Source organism: Saimiri boliviensis, chromosome X (assembly GCF_048565385.1).
Source record: "Saimiri boliviensis isolate mSaiBol1 chromosome X, mSaiBol1.pri, whole genome shotgun sequence".
Taxonomy (NCBI): Eukaryota; Metazoa; Chordata; class Mammalia; order Primates; family Cebidae; genus Saimiri; species Saimiri boliviensis.
Window position 1 is genome coordinate 3,305,203 of NC_133470.1, and position 24,242 is coordinate 3,329,444.

Consider the following 24,242-nt stretch of genomic DNA (forward strand, 5'->3'; position numbering starts at 1 on the left):
AGAGGGAAGAAAAGCTTATGTCTTAATAATAATGTTTTGGACACATAGCAAAGTTCAAGTCCAGCTTCACTTTTTTCAGGAATTAGGTGGGGGTCATGATATTTTCCCAGAAAATTTTCCATACATGTACATTTGCTGTGGTCAGAGTGATGACATGAGACTTTCTAAATATACAGCTCATGCAGTGTACAGCTGGGGTAATTGGCCACTTATCTCATTGCCTAATGCAAAGTGCTCAGATGTAAACCCGTTATTATCCAAAAGGCATCATTGCTACTGAAGCCCCATAAAGAATTCACTCAGAGAGCAAAAACAGTCTTATCTTAATAGTGTGTACATAACATAGCCTACAGACAGGCTTCAGATTACCCCATGAAATCCCTACAAATTAAGAACGAAGCATTCAGAATTACATAGTGAAAAGTTTCCTTATGGAAAGCAAGATTTGTAGGCTTTGACTTTTATGGTAACGTGGAGGTGCATGGAGTTGGTGGGCGTGGGTGGGGTTGAGCAAAAATGTCAGCCTGAGGCTAGGATTCTGTAGACACGGGTGCCTTGAGACATTTTTTAAGAAAGTAAGCTGTTTGCTTTCAAAATAGAAAGTTACTATCAACCACCCATTTATGAATGATCTATCAACCACCCATTTATCAAAATCTGACAACTTGTTGAAATACTACATTTCCTGGTGAGAACACCTCTCTGCATAAGAAATTGGAGAGTTTTCCCCACTTATATAAAAATGGCACTCCCTTTGGTTGTCCGAACATAATGTCTTTCCCATTTGGTAAACATGATAATAGACTGTATTAGTTATTGATTATTGCAGAGAAAATTATTCCAAAAGGTAGTGGCTTAGAATAACACATGTGTGTCATCTCACAGGGTATATGGTCAGGAATCTGGGCATAGCTTAGCTGGGTTCTTTGACCTTAGTCTTGTTAAGGCTTAACGGGGAAAGAATCCACTTTCAGTTCATGTGATTGCTAGCAGGATTTGATTTCTTATAGGTTGGTGGGTTAATGGATAGGTCGGTGGGCTTGATGACAGTTGAACAGAGGTCTCTGTTTGTTCTTTGCTGTGCTGGCTTCCAACACATGGCAGCTTGCATCATCCGAGCGTTCAAGTCAAAAAGGTAGTAGAGGTTGCCTGCCACTAAGAATGTGGCCACGCCGGGTGCGGTGGCTCAAGCCTGTAATCCCAGCACTTTGGGAGGCCGAGGCGGGCGGATCACAAGGTCAAGAGATTGAGACCATCCTGGTCAACATGGTGAAACCCCGTCTCTACTAAAAATACAAAAATTAGCTGGGCGTGGTGGCGCCTGCCTGTAATCCCAGCTCTGGAGGCTGAGGCAGGAGAATTGCCTGAACCCAGGAGGCGGAGGTTGCGGTGAGCCGAGATCGCGTCATTGCACTCCAGCCTGGGTAACAAGAGCGAAACTCAGTCTCAAAAAAAAAAAAAAAAAAAAAAAAAAAGAATGTGGTCACATATCCTTCTGAAACAATCATAGAAGTGATATCTCATCATTTTTGTAGTATTCCATTTATTAGAAAGAAGTCATTAGGTCCCATCCCCACACAAAGAGGAAATTATAACAAGGGTGTGGCTATTCAGGATGTGGGGTTATTAGGAGCTCTCTCAGAAACAGCTGAGCCCATAAACCTGCCACATGGAATGAAAAGGTATTCAAAGAGATCATGAATCTTAGGCCTTGAACACACTTCTGGGTAGAGAATAACCAATGAATCAATACAGCATACTGAACCTCAGTGTTTCAGGGTAGGTTATAAGCAAAGTTATTTTTAAAATACTGGAAAATTGCCGGGTGCGGTGGCTCAAGCCTGTAATCCCAGCACTTTGGGAGGCTGAGGCGGGTGGATCACGAGGTCGAGAGATCGAGACCATCCTGGTCAACATGGTGAAACCCCGTCTCTACTAAACATACAAAAAACTAGCTGGGCGTGGTGGCGCGTGCCTGTAATCCCAGCTACTCAGGAGGCTGAGGCAGGAGAATTGCCTGAACCCAGGAGGCGGAGGTTGCGGTGAGCCGAGATCCTGCCATTACACTCCAGCCTGGGTAACAAGAGCGAAACTCCGTCTCAAAAAAACAAATAAATAAAATTAAAAAAATAAAATAAAATACTGGAAAATTATTTCCACTGCTTTTCTTCTCCCTTCACATGATTGTAACACTCCACATTGCAATCAAATTTACTTAGATAAGGGGTCAAACTCAGCTTTCTTTTTTCCTTTTTCTTTTTGTTTGAGACAGTCATTCTGTTGCCCAGGCTGAAATGCAGTAGTGTAATCTCGGCTCAATGCAACTTCTGCCTCCCGGGTTCAAGCGATTCTCCTGCCTCAGCCTCCCAAGTAGCTGGGACTACAGGCACACAGCACCACACCCAGCTAATTTTTGTATTTTTTTGGTAGAGATGGGGTTTTACTATGTTGGCCAGGCTGAGTTTGAACTCTTGGCCTCAGTTAATCTGCCTGCCTCGGCCTCTCAAAGTGCTGGGATTACAAGTGTGAGCCACTGACTCATATTTCTTAAAATATAGATCTAGGTTAATTCAGTTGGCTGACCAAGCCTATAGTGTTGAATATTAAAATTGTTTCCAGTTTTGAGATAATATATTTGTATTTGTAATCTATTGCTGCATTAAAATATCCCCCCAAAACTTAGCAACATAATTATTAACATCACAGGTTCTGTGTGTCAGGGATCCAGGAGCAGATGAGCTGAGTCCTCTGGCATAGGGACTCCTATAGAGTTGCAAATGTCACCCAGGACTGGGGTTTTGTGTGAAAAATTGACTGGGTAATACTGCTTCCAGGTGCACTGACGTCACTTTTTGCTAGTCTCAGGTCTTTGTTAGCTGTTCTTTTATATGTGGTCTTCATCATAGAACATCTCCAATGGTTGCAAATGGTATCCCTCAGAGGAAGCAAGTGAGAGTTGACACACAAGATGAAATTATAATCTCAGTAGTGGTGGCCCATTATTTTGCTGTATTCTATAAGAAGTAACTTCCTTGGTGCAATCCAAGCTGAAGGGAAGGAGCTGCATTAGGGTATAAATATCACAGGGGAAAATAATTTAGTGACCCTCATAGACGCTACCTATTGCAACAACTAATGCATATTTCTTTCTTGGGGGAGGGCAGAGTTATGTATGTAAATGTTGGGGTACAAGTGCAATTACATGTATAGATTGTATAATGGTCAATCAGAACTTTTTGAGTATCCATCGCCTGAGTAATGAACATTGTACCCATTAAGTAATTTATCATCATTCATATCCCTTCCACTCGCTCACCCTTCAGAGTCTCCACTATCTATCATTCTCATCTCTACATTCATGTGTACCCATTTTTTAGCACCCACTTATGAGTGAGAACATGTGTCATTTGTCTTTCTGTGTCTGGCTTGTTTCACTTCAGGTAATAACCTCCATGACACTATTTCCATCCATGTTAATGCAAAAAACATAGTCTCATTATTTTTATGGCTGAATAGTATTCCATTCTGTATATATACCAAATTTTCTTTATCATATATTTGTATATATTTATGCATGTATGTGTTTGTTCTATTAGTCTGTTCTCATGCTGCTAATAAAGACATACATGAGATTGAGTAATTTATAAAGGAAAGAAGTCTAATGGACTCACAGTTCCACATGGCTGAAGGGGTCTCAAAAAAAATGGCAGAAGGTAAATGAGAAGCAAAGTCATGCCTTACATGGCAGCAGGCAAGAGAGTTTGTGCAGAAGAACTCCCATGTATAAAACCATCAGATCTCATGAGACTTACTCACTACCATGAGAACAGTATTGGGAAAATCACCTCCATGATTCAGTTATCTCCACCTGGCCCTGCCCCTGATACATGGGGACGATTACAATTCAAAGTGAGATTTGGTGGGGACAGGACCAAACCGTATCAATTGTTTAGAGATGAAAGCAGACAAATTGTGTGTGTGTGTGTGTGTGTGTGTGTGTGTGTGTGTGTGTGTGTGTTTAATATGAATTGACATCATAGCTTGCCAATCCATTATTCATTTAATCCCCTTTTTTAATGTCACCAATATTTTCATTTAGTATCCACCACTTATCCACATTGGCCACATATCTCAATGGAGGTTGAACCTGCCCCTAATGCTGTGCTGCACCTCAGTTGGCTTAAACCAATCGGCACATGGAAGACATGTGACCCAGGTGGTCCAATTGGAGCTAATATTGGGACTGGAGTTGATCATGCTTAGGTAGGAGCATTTCTCTTCTATGAACACAGTAGTATGTGGGTGTGATGGCTGGTATGCAACAGCCACTTTGACACTACGAAAGGGAGTAGGCTGAAAATGCAGCCAACTCCCTGCAAAAGGCAAGACCAAAGGGATCTCAGAAAAAAATGGAAGAGGAGTTGCTGGTTACACCAACCGTAAAAATGCCCTACATCTGAATTTCAGCTACATTTACCAACACACATCACTCATTTTCAAGCGAGTTTGAGTACCTTTTTTCCATATTTCTTGCCAATCAAAATTGTCTAACTAAGGAATTATGTCTCAAGGAGTGGTCTACCTTAATTCACACATCTAAAATGTTGAGTTGGTTGAACCAATGATAAAGACAGAAACAATGAGAATTCCACTATTCTGGGATGTTAAGTTGATTATCATTAGCAAGTAGTTACAAAACACTAAATTACTACTAGTGTCCAGGCGCCATGGCTCATGCTTGCAATCCCAGCACTATTGGAGGCCAAGGCAAGTGGATCACCTGAAGTTAGGAGTTCAAGACCAACCTGGCTAACATGGTGAAATCTCGTCTCTACTAAGAACACAGAAAATTAGCTGGGAGTGATGGCAGGCACTGTAATCCTAGCTACTTGGGAGGCTGAGGCAGGAGAATTGCTTGAACCCAGGAGGCCGAGGTTACCATGAGCTATCACGCTATCGCACTCCAGACTAGGCAATAAGAGTGAAATTCCATCTCAAAAAAAAAAAAAAATCACCAGTTATTTCTTGGGTTGCAGTTTCTGTACCTATCAAGGTTTAGGACAGCTGGGAGGGAAAATGTGGGGTGTTGGACTGAATTAGCTACTTCCTGAAGTTCTCAGTAAGCCTAAAAGCAAGAGATAGGATTTTCCTAAAATTGGGCCATGTAAAATCAGAGAGGTGGGAAATACAGATTTTGTAAGAGAAGCCCTTTATGCCTAAAGAATATAATTCAAAGTGTCTTGAAAGATCCAAAGTATTTATCGACCCCAAGCTACGGTCTGTGCAATAGACACCCCCTTCTGCACCCTCTTCTGTTCTGCCCCTCTGTTCTCAGTCTTTCCTGAATTAGAAAGCAGCAACTCTATTCTTCAAGCTACTGAGGCCAAAAATAGATGGAGTCATCCACGTCTCATTTCTTTCTTACACATTCTTCAGCCAGAGTCAAAACCAATCCAAATCCTCACCCCTCCTGCCCACTTTCTCCATCCCAACCTGGTCCAAGTCTTTATTACCTCTCCTTCAGGTCTTGGAGGCAACCTGCCAACCAGTAGCCTATTCACAACTCAGCAGCCAGGTGGGTTCTCTGCAAATGTAGGTCATGGGGTTGTGTCACTTCTCTGCTCAAATCTCTTGAATGGTTTCCCAACTTGCTCAAAATAAAAGTTAAATTGCTAGCAATGGCCTAAAGGTCCTACTTGACATGGAATTCTATTACCTTTCTGGCCTCATCCCCAATTCCTTATGTTGCTCATTCTAGTCCAGCCATAAAAATCTCCCATGGTCTTTTGTAAAGTGATTAATTATATATAGGCTCCTGTTCTATGCATTTACACTTGCTAATTCTTCTACCTGGGGTGCCATTTCCCAGATACCTGCATGGTTCCCCCATTGGACATGCATGGTAAAGTGTGCCCCAATTTGTTTCAGGCCTCTATTTAAATGTCATCCAATTCAAAAGATCTTTCTTGGGTCCTTCTTTTAAAATAGCAACTTCTTCCCCATCATTGTCTAACTATGCCATTTTACCCTATGTCGTTTTTCTCTGTGTTGTCTCTAGATAGACGATATATCTGTTGATATGGTTTGGCTGTGTCCCCACCCAAATGTCATTCTGAATTGTAGTTCCCATAATCCCCATGTGACCTGGTGGGAGATAATTGGATCTCAGGTGCAGTTACCTCCAAGCTGTTCTCCTGACAGTGAAAATTGTCACAAGATCTGACGGTTTTATAAGGGGCTTTAGCCTCTTTTACTTGGTATTTCTCCTTGCTGCTGCCATGTGAAGAAGGATGTGTTCACTTCCCCTTCTGCCATGATGGTAAGTTTCCTGAAGCTTCCCTCTTCCTGCAGAATTGTGAGTCAATTAAACCTCTTTCCTTTATAAATTACCCAGTCTTGGTTATTTTTGGATGGCAGTGTGAGAACTGACTAATACATCTATTCATTTATTTTCAAATGTCTGATTTCCCCCATTGGAATGAGTGACCTAATGACAAGGACTGCATCTTATTCCTTCCTATTTCTCCAGCACATAGTGCTTTTGAAAAAAATTTTTAATAAGAAGAATGTAAAGAAATATTTTGTAAATCTCGGGACCCACTCCCCCAAACATCTTACACAAAGAGGAAGGTCGTTGCAGCACCCTCTTCCAAATGAATAGCTCTTACAATGTGTGCCAACCAGATTCCATGGAGAAGTAAATGTCCTCAGTCACCTGGGAAAGACATAGTCTTCACAGGACATTCACCAGTAAATCCTTTGCGGGCCTCCCAGAAACAAGGACATGCCAATCATAACTTCAGTCTACAATCCATCAAAGTCTAGCTTGTAAGATGACACACTGTTAATGTCCACTACAAGTTTATCCCCCTAGATGCAAAGTCAAGAGTTTTTCCTCCACTTTGCAGAGATAGCTGCATAATTGACTCTTTCTTTACAACCTTTTTTCTTCAAACATTCACTTTCTCATATGAAAAATGCAGTATTTGTCTAACCACCTACCTGCCCCTCTTCCTTCATGCTTCCCCATGTTTAAGGAAATGTATAAATACTAAACCTCTGGGAAACCTCTTTGGAAAAAGAGCCACAGATGTGTCTGTGGCTTGTGTTTTTCCCAGACATGCCCTAAAGTGATGGAATAAGCCCCAAAGTTTGAGAATTATGTGTGTCACTCATGTTAGTCGTCAGCAGCAGAAGCAGGTGTTGATGCCTTTAATAGAGAAAATATTGGCAGAAAAGACAAATCTGTCCCCATTTACCTGTGCATGCTCAACTTAGTACAGGTTATAACACAGGAGTGGGGCTGTTTAAAGCTCTGTAGGTGATTTGAGTAACAGCTGAGTTTGAGAACCACTGTGAAATGTTCTCTGCCTGCCAAGGAATATGACCAAGTTCTTTGTGATATAGGAGGCTAGATAAAGAACTGGGGTCAGGGAAGACTATTCCACCTGAGAATATCACTTCAAGCTGTCCAGAGTCCAAAGCCAATATTAATATTGGCCATAATTCAACAGAATGATTGGGGCATTGAGTAGTCTATGCATACCCACAAAGAATTGCATCTAGGAGATGGAGATTCTCAGACTCAACAGCTATGATGAGATCTCCTCTATTTTCAGCCCTTAGGATGACGTGAAATCTGCTACAGACTTAAAGAAATTGTGTCACAAGGGATGCTCAGTCCTTGCCAACACCCATTGTTATCAGTTCAAGGTTTAAGGTTGTCATCTCTTTACTCTTTCCACATCTAGTATCCCATACTTCCAGTCTTGCTTCCCAATATCCGCTTTCCAAAGGGGCATGCAAATTGAAATTCTCTTGTTTCTTCTCCACTTTGGCCTACACAAAGACCCAAATGCCCACTTACAGTGCATGACATTGACCTTGTCACCTGACATTTACCAATATTGCCCATTACCTTTATTTCGTTTTATTCCAATTATGAATAAAATTAAAGAGATGACATCTTACTGCTTTGGCTTTTCTTTTCATGATTAGTTGAGATAGTGAACAGCTGATAGATTTATTGCCTTTTTCTTACTTTTTGACCCCAGTTTTGTTAAGTTTTTTTTTTTTTTGCTATGGAATTTCTAAAGCTTTCTTTCTTTTTAGTTTTTTTAGAGACAAGGTCTCACTATGCTGCCCAGGTTGTTCTCAAACTCTTGGCCTCAAGCAATCCTCCTGCTTGACCTCCCAAAGCCCTGCAATGATAGGCTTGATCAAAGTAGATTGAGCCTGGTCAAAGTTAGAGCCCTCTTTCTATCAGCCAAAGTGGGGAATTGTTATGGAGCCAGAGCACCTGGTCACTGTTATGTAATGGTTTGTCTGTCTTATGAGACACAAGACTAGCAAAAATATGTGGCCCTATTTGCATTGCCTGAATAATAAGCAAGCCAGCTATTTGAGGCCCTTTTGCTGTAAGTGACGCCCAAGGTTTTTTTGGAAATTTGGAATTTTACTTGCCTGAGTAAAGGCCTAAATGCATTTCCCATAATATGAGCTGGCACTCACTTTTTCATAGCAAAAGCTATGCAAAGATTCACATCAGTTGCTTTTGGAAGAGTCACCCTTGTATTCTCTGGAGGGCCTTGGTGGAAGGCCAATGTCAGCCTGTTTGTCATTTGCACAGCCATCAATATTCAGTGAGCCATACTATTGGAAGGATTGGAGACACTTCAGATAATTAAAGTTTCTCATCTTCAGAGGGAAGGCTGAAAGCACATATATTTTGTTGGGGAGTAACAACTGATACAGGGCAAATACAACATTTGACCAGTCTGTCTGTAGAAAATTTTAAAAAACCCATGTATAATCCAAACTCATGGTAACCATATTCCATGGATACAGCCTATTTTGTAATTAAAATGTTCCTGGAACACAGCTATGCCCACCCGCTTATAGAGACTGTGGTTAGCTGTTTTTCCACTACAATGGCAGATTTCAGTAGGTGATCCAGAAACTCTATCATACACAAAGCTAAAATTATCTACTACCTGGCCCTTTATAGAAAAAGTTTGCCAACTCCTTGTCTAGATGAGAAAGGGAAGAGGTAAGTATAATGTCAGCAAATACTAAGGCAGAATTGTATGTTGCAAACATTTGTACTAGTCCTCATTTTACATTTAGGTTTGCTTATGGATTACACTGGGTATAGTACATTGGTAATTTAATATAATTTATAAATCTATAAATTTATAAACTATTTTATATAGTTTATTAACCTATAAATCTTCACAATGATGGGTTCTTGCTATGGTTTTATGACCAAGAAAATTTATTCTAAACATGGGATTAGATAATATTAATGGGCATTATTTTGTGGTTGCATTGGGTCATTATTTTCTTTCTTTTTTGGAAATAGGAAGAAATATTTTAGACATGAAAGATATACATAATTTTTATATCAAAGGGTCGCCAGCATTATAAAATATGCTAAGGTTTTACACACTTATATTTTTGAAAGAGTTTATAAAGTTAATGTATTCTTTTTACTGAAATTTTATTAAGATTCACCTATAAAACTGACCAGACATGGTGCTTTTTTGAAGAGACAGAGCATAATTTTGACTGCTAATTCAACACAATGCAGTCCCTGGTCACAGTTACCAAAGTAGGCAAAGAATTGTCTATATCTATAGAACATTATGAGATGTGAAGAGAGAAAATAATAATGGAATGTCTGAGGTGAATTAGAGGTGGAAGAAACACATCCTATACATACTATTACATTTTCAGTTCAATCTTGCATGCTATGTTGCTGTTAACCATGAGGAAGCCGTATTGGAGTTTCACTGTTTGCCCCAAAAGTTTAAACTCGGAGTATTGATTGTGAATAGTCCTTGTTTCTCTTAGCAAATTCAATTAATTATTTGGACCAGAGTGTTTTCAGAGGGCAATGGATGGGTAAACAAAACCACGCCTCTAAGTTTAAACCTTTCTGACACAACTAAAAACAACACCTTTTTTTAATTCTCAAAAGCATGCCAATGGGTATGATAAGCTGTCTGTCACATGGGTGCCCAAGGATTGGATTGTTTCTAGTGTTATTTTCACATACAAATAGAAAAAAAAAGGTCTTTAATATTTCTCTTGCCTAAATTCATGTTTGCAGTCAGAAATTTCACATTGTAGAGTTGATTGATGATGAAGATGATGAATAGGTCAGTTCCCTATTCAAGAAACTTCAGGCTAGGTGGTTGGTTGCTAAGTGAAAGATATTTTGTGAGTATACTTTCTACATTAATTAGCTGGCTAGTAGTTTTATAATTTTACTATTTTTAGGTTTTCCTTGGACAAAAAGTTCATGAGTAGGACACAGATTTGTTGTATATTATTTTACAGAAGGTGAAATGTAGACATGGTAAGTAGAGTGTCTGCCATCAGGTAACAAAAGAGCGGCAATCCACTCCTGATTCCAGAAATATCAGACTGCTTCCTAAAGCACAGACCATGAGAAAATTACCTTCCTTAGAAAGTAGTGTTTCCTTAAATATAATATGATATGAAAAAAAATCACTTTGAATATTTTCCTTAGACATCCAAAAAAAAAATCTCCTGAACTTAGGAACCCTTCACAGAAATAATCACCTATCTAAATGAGGTTTGCTACATAAATTATATATTTCTACGTATTCTCTTTCACTCCTTGGCCTTCAAATACACATCTGTTGTTCTCAAATTCTATTGTTGTCTATCTTAGGGTCAGGAAGCAATAGGTAACAAGGAAATGAAAGATGGGTTTGCATTTGAAATTCTGCAAGGTCTATCATACTGTAATAGCTACCTTCATTGTAATGAATATATCATAGGGGTGATCACTGAAGAGGTAGCATTTAGTTATATGGAAATCACAGAAATCCCTGTCTACTGCCTCAACCAGGGAGACTCAGTCTATAGAAGAGGCTTTTTAAAAAGTCAATGCTTATTGTAGTATGTGGTGCTCGCTCAACCTCTCCTAGAGACACTGCCCTTTCGTCTAATGAAACCTTGTATTTTATCTGTTGTCCTTTTCCTCAAAGACTATCAGTAACAAATCATGAGGACAGTCCTATTGCTCAATTTAAACTTGCACAATATAATAAAACTGTTTTCCTGGGAGACACCCTGCACTGGATATTGGATTTATAAATATACCATGCTCCAAAAGATTCAGACTTTGGATAATTCTGTTCTATCCCGGAAGTTAAAACAATGGTATCTCATTACAGAATCAGCTGTGACTATAACATGCCTTATTTAAAGGCAGTCACTTATTCTTTGCATTTAACACAACGGTTCCTCAAGGTCAGAGGCAAAAAGCCTGCTTCCTATGAAGCAACACCATTGTATAAAATTTAGAAAGCTCCCAATTTGTAACTCACCTTGTTCATAGTCACATATAGATTAAGCAGACTTTGCTATTTGTGACTCTAGTCCCTCCTCCATCCTGACAGTAGTTTAAAGTCAGCTTCTGAAGCAAATGATCTGGGTTTAGATTTGAAAAATTGCATCTTCATCCGAGATTTTACAGGAATTCATGGCAAGGTCACCAGCCCTCAATTCTTCCTGGAACAATGCTGTTTAGTAATTTTGGTCCCAAAAGCTTATTTCTTAAATCATTCAAAATATCAAAATTGTACTTTTGCTCCTAAGATTTAAATTCTGGGAAGTGTATCAGGAGTCAGTGGGTCATAGTCACTTGCAATTGCTAAATGATTTTATTTGAGAGTAAATCTGATAGCTTTGAGACAGTGTATAAGTTGAAATCCAGAGAAGAGACTTTGTACAGAAAAGCAACTATTTCCCAAGGAACTGTGCCTGGGATGATAAAATTGGTATCACCTGGTCAAAGGATATTAGAACAACTTGTCAATAAGGAGAATGTCTCTCTTTCCTTTCTTCTTCATGGGCTGCTTTAGAAATAGTTTCAGTTTAAGAATCAGTTAGGCCTATTGCAATAGTTCATTTTTCATGCTGCTGTTAAAGAGTACCCAAGACTGGGTAAATTATAAAGAAAAAGAGGTTTAATGGACTCAAAGTACCACATGGCTAGGGAGGTCTCACAATCATGGCAGAAGGTGAATGAGGAGCAAACTCACATCTTACATGGCTGCAGGCAAGAGAGAATGAGAACCAAGTGAAAACTATCAGATCTCATGACACTTATTCACTACCACAAGAGCAGTATGGGGGAAATTTCCCCCATGATTCAATTATCTCCCACCAGGTCCCTCCCACAACATGTGGCAATATGGTAGCAATAATTCAAGATGAGATTTGGGTAGGGGCATAGCCAAACCATATCACTGATGTCTGCTCACTCCTAAATTTAAATTTTGCTGTATCCAAATATCCCCCTTTTTTCACTGGGTTCAAGCCAAATGTCACTTCATTCACCAAAATGCCCTGCTTTTCTTTTAGAGGTAATCTATTTTAGATACACGTATTTGTATGTTTATCGCAGTGCTATTCACAATTGACATCAAGTCAACCCAGGTTCCCATCACTGACAGCTTAGATAAAGAAAATGTGGTACATATGGACCACGGAATACTACAGAGTCATAAAAAAGAACAACATCATGTTCTTTGTAGCAACATGGTTGTAGCTAAAGGTAATTATCCTAATTAACATAGGAATTAACATAGGAATAGAAAACCAAATGCCGCAGGTTTTCATTGATAAGTAGAAAGTAAACATTGGACACTCATGGGCATAAAGATGGGAACAGTAGACACTGGTAGCTACTAAAGCAGAAAGAGATGGAGAGCTCAATAGTTAAAAAACTAACTGTTGGGTACTCTGCTCAATGCCTGAGTGACAAGATCAATTGTACCTTAAACCTCAACATCATGCAATATGCTCAGGTAGCAAATCTGCACATGTGTGCCCTGAATCAAAAATAAAAGTTAAAGATACTTTTAAAAAGTAACCTTTTTTTCTCTAAAACCTAGTAAACTGTTATTTTTTTTCTAAATTACATGCTTCATATTTTCCTTGTATTATGTCTATTCGTGTGTTTGCTTTTTAACCTTAATTATACTATCAAATTCTGTTTTTCACTCTAGAGATCTCAGGATAGAGTATTGCATGTAATAGGTACAAAGACAAATATCTGCTTAATGAATTAATAATTTGCCTCAATGGATCCTCAAATATAAATTTGGATCAGCCAGTAATTATCACCAAGTTTCTCAAATATTATCAGGCCATATAAATAATTGAAGAAGTCTACATCACAAAGAATTCCTGCTATCATTATGCAAGGCCTCTCCCCCCAGTGATGAAATTACATACTTCAGATCAACCCCACAGAAACTCAAACATTAGCAAATTCATGAGATGTGTTTCTGTTTCCACCCCGGCACTCAAATTTAGCTGCATCAATATGGTCTTTGCTTGACTCACGATGCCATCACATTATCCCATTTACAAGGCTGGCCATTCTTGATATAGTTTGCAAAATACTTGTGAAGTATAGGCTGCTTTCATGCAAAAGGTATTAATAAGAGCAGAAGTCTTCATCTAAGACAACGAATTATCCTTAAGACTAAAAGCATAAGCAAAGAGTTAATGAATTTGTTGTTTTTCCATTCTTTGGAACTTTATGTGATCTCTAGTTGTTAAAGATACTGTAATTAAGGGGGAACAATGTATAACAAACTTTCAATATTTTTTTCTTTTTCTTTCTTTTCTTTATCTTCTTTCCATAGAGTGAACTAAACATATGGAAGGAAGGAAGGAAGGAAGGAAGGGAGGGAAGGAAGGAAAGGGAGGGAAAAAGAAAAAAAAAGAGAAAAGTGGGACATAATTTCTCTTTTTTCCTTTTTGAGACAGGGTCTCACTCCTTCACCCAGGCTGGAATGCAGTGGCATGATCACAGCTCACTGCAGGCTTGACCTTGTGGGCTCAAGCCATCCTCCTGCCTCAGCCTCCCAAGTAGCTGGGAATACAGATGTGCATCACCACATCTTATTAATTTTTGTATTTTTTTTTTTTTTTTGAGACGGAGTTTCGCTCTTCGCTCTTGTTACCCAGGCTGGAGTGCAATGGCGCGATCTCGGCTCACCGCAAACTCCGCCTCCTGGGTTCAGGCAATTCTCCTGCCTCAGCCTCCTGAGTAGCTGGGATTACAGGCACGTGCCACCATGCCCAGCTAATTTTTTTTTTTTTTTTTTTTTTTTTGTATTTTTAGTAGAGACGGGGTTTCACCATGTTGACCAGGATGGTCTCGATCTCTCGACCTCGTGATCCACCCGCCTCAGCCTCCCAAAGTGCTGGGATTACAGGCTTGAGCCACCGCGCCCGGCAACTTTTGTATTTTTTGTACAGACTGGGTCTCGACATGTTGCACACGCTGGTCTTGAACTCCTGGGTTGAAGTGATCTGCCAGCCTTGGCCTCCCAAAGTGCTGGTAATTACAGGCATGAGCTACCATGCATGGCTAAGCTAAATTTAACACATGGCTCACTTAGACTCATTTTTGTGCCACGAACAAACTAGGTATTTTGTCAGTCTTTCCCACTAAATAAATAACACATTCATGTGCTTGGCACAAAGGAAAAAACGCGGAAGACATTCATTGTATTGCCATTAAATCCCCCAAACACCCCACACCTACTCACATACCCAGATGTTGCCATTTTCATCCAAGCTGCCATTATGTCTTACACAGAGTCCTGGGTGATCATAGCGGGGCTATTTCCAAGAAGCTCCAGGAGTTATCAGCATTAAACTGTTATGAATCCCCTGCTTAACTAGGTTCACCATAGCATGCAGGATGTAAGCTAAGCTCCACTTTGGAGTCTATGCGGACTTTGTGACTGGCTTCCTTTCTACTTTTCACCCTAAGTCTAACCATGCCTCCTTCTTCACTGTGATCTTGCAACACCGACCTTCTTTCCCTCTTTCCTGAAACCATAAAGTTCATGCATATCTCAGGGCCTCTGATTGCTCCAGCCCCTGGCTGGACATCACAGCCCTCAGATCTTCCTGGGGTGGCATCTTCTTACCACTGGTTTTCAGGTGCCATCTTCAATGACTTGTTAACCTAAATTTCCCCTAGGAAATTTCGCCTTTTCTCTCCTTACCTGAGTTTATTTCTTTTCTTTTCTTTTTTCTTTACTTTTTTTTTTTTTTTTTTGAGATGAAGTTCTTACTCTGTAGCCAGGCTGGAGTGCAGTGGCGCAATCTCAGCTTGCTGAAACCTCTGACTCCCTGGTTCAAGCGATTCTCCTACATCAGCCTCAGGAGTAACTGGGATTACAGGCACCACCACGTCCAGCTAATTTTTGTATATTTAGTAGAGACCAGGTTTCACCATGTTGGCCAGGATGGTCTCTATTTCTTGACCCTGTGATCCACGCGCTTCTGCCTCTCAAAGTGCTGGGATAACAGGCATGAGACACCGTACCTGGCTGGTTTATTTTCTTTAACTTTATTCAGCATATCTAAAAGAGGCTTGATCACATACTCATCTGTTCATCTCTTGCTAGAAAACTCCACATTCAGTAAAATATAAGATCTGCGAAAGTGGAGATGTCCTCTGTTTTCTCATCACTGTATCCATTACCTAGAAGGATGCTTGGAGATTGGGTGTGGACATGCAACGAATAATTGTTGAAATAATTTTTTGCTTTACCATGGACTGCATTTAATTGTCATTGTGCCCATTGGGGTTCATGAAGCATTTATCTGAATACACATACAAAACATGGTATCACTCTGATAATGTGTATTAAGACATCACTGATATCTAAGGAGTATAGGCAAATGCTGTTTGATTCTTCAGGGTTTCCTCATGCAAGGGCTAAGGGAAAACTTCCCCTTCTCCTCTGAAGTTTTGCTGAAAAATCAGCTCTAAAAAGATACATTAATTGGAGGAAAGGTATACAAATTTTATTTACATGTACACAGGATTATTCAGAATGAAAACCCAAAGATACAGGGAAACTGCCCATTTTTATACTTAGTTCAACAAAGTATGGACGACCATGTAGAAATACGATTGTGTAAAAATGGCCAGATTTTATGCTAATGGACTGAAAGTGGAAACCCAGCCAAGCCTGTCTAGATTCTTCTTGGTCTCTGAGCAGTGCTGCCTTTCTCTTAGGTGTGGGGCAGGACTGTCTCTGGAACGGGGGTCTTAGGACCTACAGTCAAACAAGGTACATCAGGTCATATCTTCATGGCCAGTTTTTACAAAGAAAGGTTGGTATGAGTAGAGAGTCATTTGTTTAGGTTTTATGGCTGGGTTCAGGAAAAGGGATTTTGGTTTCTAGGGCACACCTTGGGGAAGAGAAATTCTAGTTTCTATGGCACATCAGGGGAGAATGGAACTGAGATACAAGAGGGCAGGAGAAGGTCAGAGAGAAACTTTTGCTTCTGAGGCTGCTACTGCTGAGGCCTGCATTTAGGGGTGTTGTTTGCTGAGCCCCAGACACTCATTAAGTAATTAGTCTCTGCATGCAAACTATTCTCACGTTGTAGCTAAATCACGGTGGAGCTACTGTGATTAATAAGTCCCTCAATCTAAGTTGCAATCATCATTTTCCCCCTCCAAGTTAAATTGCATTTCAAGATTAGCTTTTTAAAAATGGTGCATAGGATTTCATTAAAATAAAACTTTTTACTGTTAGGGTGTTGTTTGAACTTCCATCATTAAAATTGATACTAGATAGCTTCTTCACATGAACATCCAAGTGTTCAAAAGAATAAAAGACACAGGATTGTACTCCCTGGATGTGCAGTTATTGGGGCCATACATTTGCTTAAGCTATTAGAGAGATTCCTTTGTGGTGGAAATTAACTTACTTGCAATTTTTTTCAATGACTATTTCATCTGCTAAGGTGTTGAATCTCTTTTTATTCTCTGCATGCGAGAAGTAAGTAGAGCAGGCCTGGTGTGATTCCCTGATTTATGTTGGGAACTTAGTGGCCTGTCCAGTTTCACATACACAATAGAGAGCATCGGCTGGAGGTGGTTCAATAACTAATTTAACCACAAATCTAATTCTTTTAATGATGTATCAATCACAGCCCCTTAAAACGCCTGTGTCAAATGAAAATATACAGCTTCAGCTTGAATTTAATTAATTTATACAGCATTCACTTTACCTTAATGAACACCCCTCTAGGTGGCCTGAATACTTATGAATAAACATAAATTGTAGTTCCAATTTTCTCTGTCTATGAAAAGTAAAACCAAGAGAAATAAAGAAAAAAATCACCTACTTACTATTAAAGACAGATGATGTTTTCTTTCAATCATGGGATGCAGGTGGGAAAAGAAGAGTGGGAAAAAGAGTGAGAAAGAAAAACAACTGAATAGACTTAAGCACCTATGTTAAGCAATGTGTGAGACATTCTAAATATTTTACCACAATTGGTCTTCCAGAAAAGTCTATGAAGAGGGAAATGGGTTCTCGGAAAGGGAAAGTGTTTTCTACTCAAGTTGGCTTGGTTTGGAATGGATCATTTTCTTTCCATTATGCTGTAATGCTATACCCTCTGAAACTGAGGGCTAACCTGATTAAGCCTGCCAAATATTAACTGCCTTGTTTGCTTTTAATGCTCTGTGTCTAGTTAGTCTTAAAACATAGAGCTGAAAGTCACATAGTTAATCAATCCCCTAGCTTTCCTATAGATAGTATCTCTGACACATAGGTCAGCATGCTAACAGTTGCTTCAAGTTGTTTATCAGAAACTTGAGGTCAGGTCTTGTACAGTTCAAGCCAAATTGAGACCATGATCCTTCATCTGTGCATGTCCGAGAAGTGAGATTTTGATGACAGAGGGCAAAAAACTCCCTCAGCTCATACAAATACTCCCATTTTCTTCACATGTGTCCCATGAAGAGCCATGAAGCTTAACTACATGAGCACAGACTGTGAACTCCCTCACTTTTTCTTACCTCCAAGCACCTTTCCTCATGCCGGAGACTGTTATCCTCTTTCTCTCATAAACATCCCTAAAATGCCATTTTCAGGAAGGTAGATCTGAGAACTGTTCAGTCACCTTCTTGCTTGGCGGTCTCATGAATAAACTCTTTCTCTCTTGCAAAACCCATCATCACAGTTACTGGATTACTGTGCACAAAGAGAATGGGCCTGGTTTGGTATTGCTTTCAGAGATGGACAGTAACAATAAGTACACAAAGCCACTGGATTCTCAAAAGTAAGCTGGTAGAAAGATTTGGGTTCTGTCCCCAGGTGTGCTGATTGGGTAAGACTCCAAACTTTATGGACATTGGATTTTGTTTTTATTTAATTAGGCTCTTAAGCAGAATGATCTCAGAGGTTAAATTCAACTCCTACTGGCCATATAGTATCAAAAGCTGCTTTGTTGTTTTCTGGGAGTTAGGCCACAGCTCTGAATATAACATAAAGACAAGTAACATGGCCCGTTTTGCTTCTTACTTAATATAGACAGATGTGGGTTTAACTTCAAATGGATGACATTGACCCCACAGCGAGACAAACAAGAGTAGGCAAATGCCAGTGCAATAAAGTAAAACACCTTTGCTCCCTACAGTAAACATGTTGTAACTTAGGGATTTAAAAAAACTAACACATCTATAGGGGACTTAAAAATACTTGCAGGCGGCCGGGCGAGGTGGCTCAAGCCTGTAATCCCAGCACTTTGGGAGGCTGAGGTGGGTGGATCACGAGGTCTAGAGATCGAGACCATCCTGGTCAACATGGTGAAACCCCGTCTCTACTAAAGGTGCAAAAAATTAGCTGGGCGTGGTGGCGCGTGCCTGTAATCCCAGCTACTCAGGAGGCTGAGGCAGGAGAATTGCCTGAACCCAGGAGGCGGAGGTTGCGGTGAGCCGAGATCGTGCCATTGCACTCCAGCCTGGGTAACAAGAGCGAAACTCCGTCTCAAAAAAAAAAAAAAAAAGAAAATACTTGCAGGCAAAAAACAAATAATCCCACTAAAAAGTAGGCAAAGGACAGGAACAGACACTTTTCTATAATGGGCATATATACAACCAACAAACATGAAAAAAAGTACGATATCACTGATCATTAAAGGAATGCAAATCAAAACCATAATGAGACAGCATCTCACAATAGTCAGAATAGCTGTTATTAAAAAAACAAAAAATAACAGATTCTGGTGAGGTTTCAAAGAAAAGGTAACACTTACACACCGTTCGTGGGAGTGTAAAGCAGTGTGGTGATTCCTCGAAGAGCTAAAAACAAAACTACCATTTGACCCAGCTATCCCATTACTGGGTATATGCCCAGAGTAATATAAATCATTCTACCATAAAGACACATGCACAGAATGTTCATTGCAGCACTATTCACAATAACAAAGACATGGAAACAACCTAAATGCTTATTAATAACAGATTGGGTAAAGAAAATAGCATATATATACACACCAGGAAATACTATTCAGCCATAAAAAAAGAATGAGATCATATTGCAGGAACAAGAATGGAGGAGGAGGCCATTATCTTTAGCAAGCTAATGCAGTAACAGAAAACTAAGTATCAAAAGTTCTCACTTACAAGTAGGAGCTGAATCATGAGGACACATGAACACATAGAGGAGAACAACACACACTGGGGCTTATTAAAGGAAGGAAGGTGGGAGGAGGGGAAGGGTCAGGAAAAATAACTAATCAGTAATAGGCTTGTGTCTGGGTGATAAAATAATCTATACAACAAACTCCCAAGACACAAGATTACCTGTGTAACAAACTTGCACATTTGCCCCTGAACTTAAAATAAAAGTTAATTTTTTTAAAAAGAAAATGTATGCCTAGAAGTTCCCATCCTACTTGCCATAGCTAATGAGAAGACACAGTAAGTATTTTTCTATGTAAGATGAAATGAATTGATTAAATATGACATATTCACAATATAGAATTGCATCTGGCAATTAAAATAAATGAATGAGAATCTATATGTATTAACATGAAAATAAATAGTGAAATGTGTTGTGAGAAAAAAAGAGTCTTCTAACTAAAAAAAAAAAGTCTGCAAAGGGGTTGGAGACATTATGTTTTCATTAATGGCATATTTTAGCTTTAAGGGCATCCACTGACTGTCTGCCGTGAAAGATGAAAGACTTTCTACAGATATCTTACTGGTACCTACACTCTCTCCAACTTACCAGTTTTGTTGGTTATATAGTCGTTTTTGAAAAGGCCAAATTTTGTAACAGTTAAATTTAGTTTCCAAAATTCCTTCCCTAATTTTATCTTAGAACTAAATTAGAATGGATTTGTTGCACATCAACACTCATTAGATCAAACCTTCTCAATTTTAGAGTAATTTTCCCGTCATCTGTTTGAATGGGTTTCACCCTTAAGTAGCCCTTCTTCAAGAAGAAACCCTGGTCGCTGTCATATGTCTTCATACTTCAAGGACAATTGTGAAGAACATACTTTTTCAATCTTTACAGCTGTTGCTCCATTCCATTCTGACATAGAGCATCTGAGGCCAGCTTGCTTTTTCTCCGTGTTCTACTGGACTTCCTTTTCCTCCTTAATGCCCTCATCTTTATTTTTAATGTTTGGTAACATCCCTAAGTGATGTTTTGGTGACAAATTTATTGTGTAGCAGTTTTTCTGAATACCAACTTTGAACCACTAGAGTGAAGTCTGATTTATTTTTTTGAAGTCTTCTTCTGTTATATTTTTATTTTTTCCTTCTGTTCATCAGGGATGTCCAACAAGCATCTGGAAAAAAGTTGAACATTAATGATTATTAGAGAAATGCAAATCAAAACCACAATAAGATATCATCTCATACCAGTCAGAATCACTATTATTAAATGTCAAAAAATAACAGATGCTAGGAAGGTTGCAGAGGAAAGGGAACACATACCAACCATGGTGGTCGGTGGGAGTGTAAATTAGTTCAACTGTTGTGGAAAGCAGTATGGTTATTCCTCAAAGAGCTAAACACAGAACTACCATTTGACCCAGCAATCCATTACTAGGTATATGCCCAAAGAAATATAAATCCTGCAATAAAGATACATGTATGTGTACGTTCATTGCCACATTATTTGCCATAACAAAGACATGGAATCCACCTAAATGTCCGTCAGTGTGGACTGGATAAAGAAAACATGGCACATATATACGGTGGAATACTATGTACCTGTAGCCATAAAAAAGAACAAAATCATGTCCTTTGCAGGAACAAGGATGGAGGAGGCCATTATCTTTAGCAAACTAATGTAGGAACAGAAAATCAAATATCACATGTTCTTACTTATAAGTGCGAGCTAAATGATGAGAACACATGGACACATAGAGAGGAAAAGTACACACTGGGCATGTTGGAGGGTAGAGTGTGGGAGGAGGGAGAGAATGAGGAAAAACAACTATGGGTGCTAGGCTTCATACCTGGGTGATGAAATAATCTGTAAAACAAACCCCCATTACATGAGTTTCTCAATGTAACAAACCTGCACATGTACCCCTGAGCCTAAAATAAAAGTTTAAAAAAGGGGATGTCAATTATGTAAATATTGTACCCTCTCTGTCTTTCATCGCTATCATCTCTGCAATACTAAACATCCTTACCTTTCTTTGTGTCAGTTGGAGTGATTTCCTAAAATCTGTCCACTGTGTTTCTGGCAGTATTGCAGCCTTTTAAATTCTATTTTATTGTAATCTAAATGGCATTGTCAATCTTTTTGTTCACATTTTTTTCTCTTTTATGAGCTTTCCCAACTTGATTTACATAAAGTGATATGTGACTTCTGTTGTTTTGTAATCTCTGTTTTTTCTTAAAGATGTGTATTTCCTTCAACTCATGTTGAAAGCAAAATCAGGTGTTGAAAATGTATTGCAGAAAATGAAGAATGCTACTTGAAGAATTTTCTGAAGTTACTATTTGCTTATGTGAATAATATTTTTCATTTCCTTTTTGATTGGTTCTCTTGCCACCCCACCCCACCTACCTTCTTTGTGGTTTTTAAGCAAGAGTTTTCTGGGTATATTGACTTTTACTTGTCTTAGAACAGATAATCAGCAAGGCACAAAGACTAAAATTGAAGGGATCTGCCCTATAGCTCTAATTTAGTTTGTTGCTTTACACTCCCTCTTGGCAAATTTGTTATTCTTTGTCATGAGTGCGTGTCTCTTCTCAGATTCAAGAGTTTAGAGAGTTGGTATAGATGGTAGTAAAACCCCTTGTATTAGTCCGTTTTCACACTGCTTATAAAGACATAACAAGAGACTGGGTAATTTATAAAGAAAAAGAGATTTAATGGACTCAGAGTCCCACATGGCTGGGAAGGCCTCACAATCATGGCAGAAGGTGAAAGGCACTTCTTAGACGGTGGCGGCAGGAGAGAATGAGAACCAAGTGAAATGGATTTCCCCTTATAAAACCATCAGATCTCGTGAGACTTACACATTTCCATGAGAACAGTGTGGGGAAAAATGCCTCCATGATTCAATTATCTCCCACTGGGTCCCTCCCACAACACATGAGAATCATGGGAGCTACAATTCAAGATGAGATTTGGGTGGGACACATCCAAATCATATCATGTTTGTCCCATCGTTTCTCTGTGGGTGTATCTGTAATCTTGTCATGACTCCCTCCCCAAATTTATTTAACTTGCTTGAACTAATGCAACCTTGTAGAGTTTGATATCTAAGTCTTAGGAAAATAATAGGGGTGACAGTTTTTAAAAAATTTCAGATGCTTTTCCCATTTTTATTCTCATCAATATGATTATATTCTGAGCCCCCATGAGCATCTCTGAGAAGATGAGGTGGAGGGGAGTTTACAGTCAGCTTCCAACATTCAAAATAGGATTTTGCAGCAAGCAGTATCATCTTGATAGACAGACTTTGTTAAGAGAAAGAATTTACATGCATCAATTTGCATTTCTATCTAATTACTGGGTATGCCTTTCAGATCTCTGACACTTTTTTCTAGGAACTATTTATTCTGATGGAAGACAGGCTGTCAATATCTCCCTCTTCTGAGTAGATTTCAGAGTTAGCCAGAAAGTGACTTAGTGAGTGGTCTGAACTTGTCATCATTTCTTGCTTTCATTGAAGATGAAGTTTTCTTCCACTTATTTTTTTGAGAAAGAGATTGAAGTTTAAAATCTACTACATTTAACAGAAACACTGGATAGTTTTAATTTAAGTTGTTCATCTTAGAAGAAATTTCTGTAAAAGCTTGACTTTTTGCATCTAGGGATCATTTTAAAGTTTTTCAAACATTTATACAAGAAATATTCTCAAGCATCAACTGCAAGACTGTGATTGAGCTAAGTCCCGAATATGTATCAATGAACAAATGAACATAGCCACCCATATGTTAGAAAGAAAATAGTTCCCAAGATAAACAAAAATAGAGCAAAGAATGTGGGTCTATGTGCTGAGTTAGTGAGGATGGTGTCTAGGGAGGCGCTGCCATGGAAGATTCATGAACAAGATGTCTTTTGAGTTAATTCATTCAATCTTAATCTTAATGGCATTTCCCCCTCAAATTCCAGTATCCCTATTTCTAGCAGAATTAGGTTTGTAAGCCAATTTGTCATTCTAGGCCTAAAATATATTCCTTCATTTAAAACAGAATTGATTCCTCCTTGAAGCTGAATAAGCCAATCTCTGAGGAGTGAACACCAGCTTCACTCAACTTTCTTCTCTCTTTTGGCCATTTCAGACTAATTTTCAAGTTACTGTTCTCTCTCATTTTAGATCTGATATGCATCTTCAATTGAAATAATTTCTTTACATAGTTAGTTCTATTGAATGGAGTTTTTCATTTATTATTTTCCTAAGTTTTCCATGAATTTTTAGGATGTATGTTAGCATGTCCATGCTTGACATTAGTGCTAAGCTCAATAAATGTTGGTGGGCCTTACATCATTTTAGTAAAGTCTTTATGTTCACTTGGGGAGAAGCAGCGAGTCACCTTCTAGACATTATTTTTTCCTTAATTTAAGGTCTTAGCAACAGACATGATTACTCTAGAATAAGTAATTAAAATAGATTTGAGTTACTTAATAGTCGTGTAAGCACCAATGTTTTCTGTTAGAAAATTAAGTAATTGAGATGACTATTGATCATTACAGATGACAATATAAATGAGTATTTCCAAAGGGAAAAGCTCTCAATTTTTCATCTATGTGCTTAATCACTTAAACTGAAATCTTGTCTACTGAGAAATGATGCTTAAATAATACAGAAATAAACACATTGCTTTGTTGGGCAAATTGAATAAATGTTCAGTTTGAATTATTAAATTGAAAGAAAACATTCTAATTAAA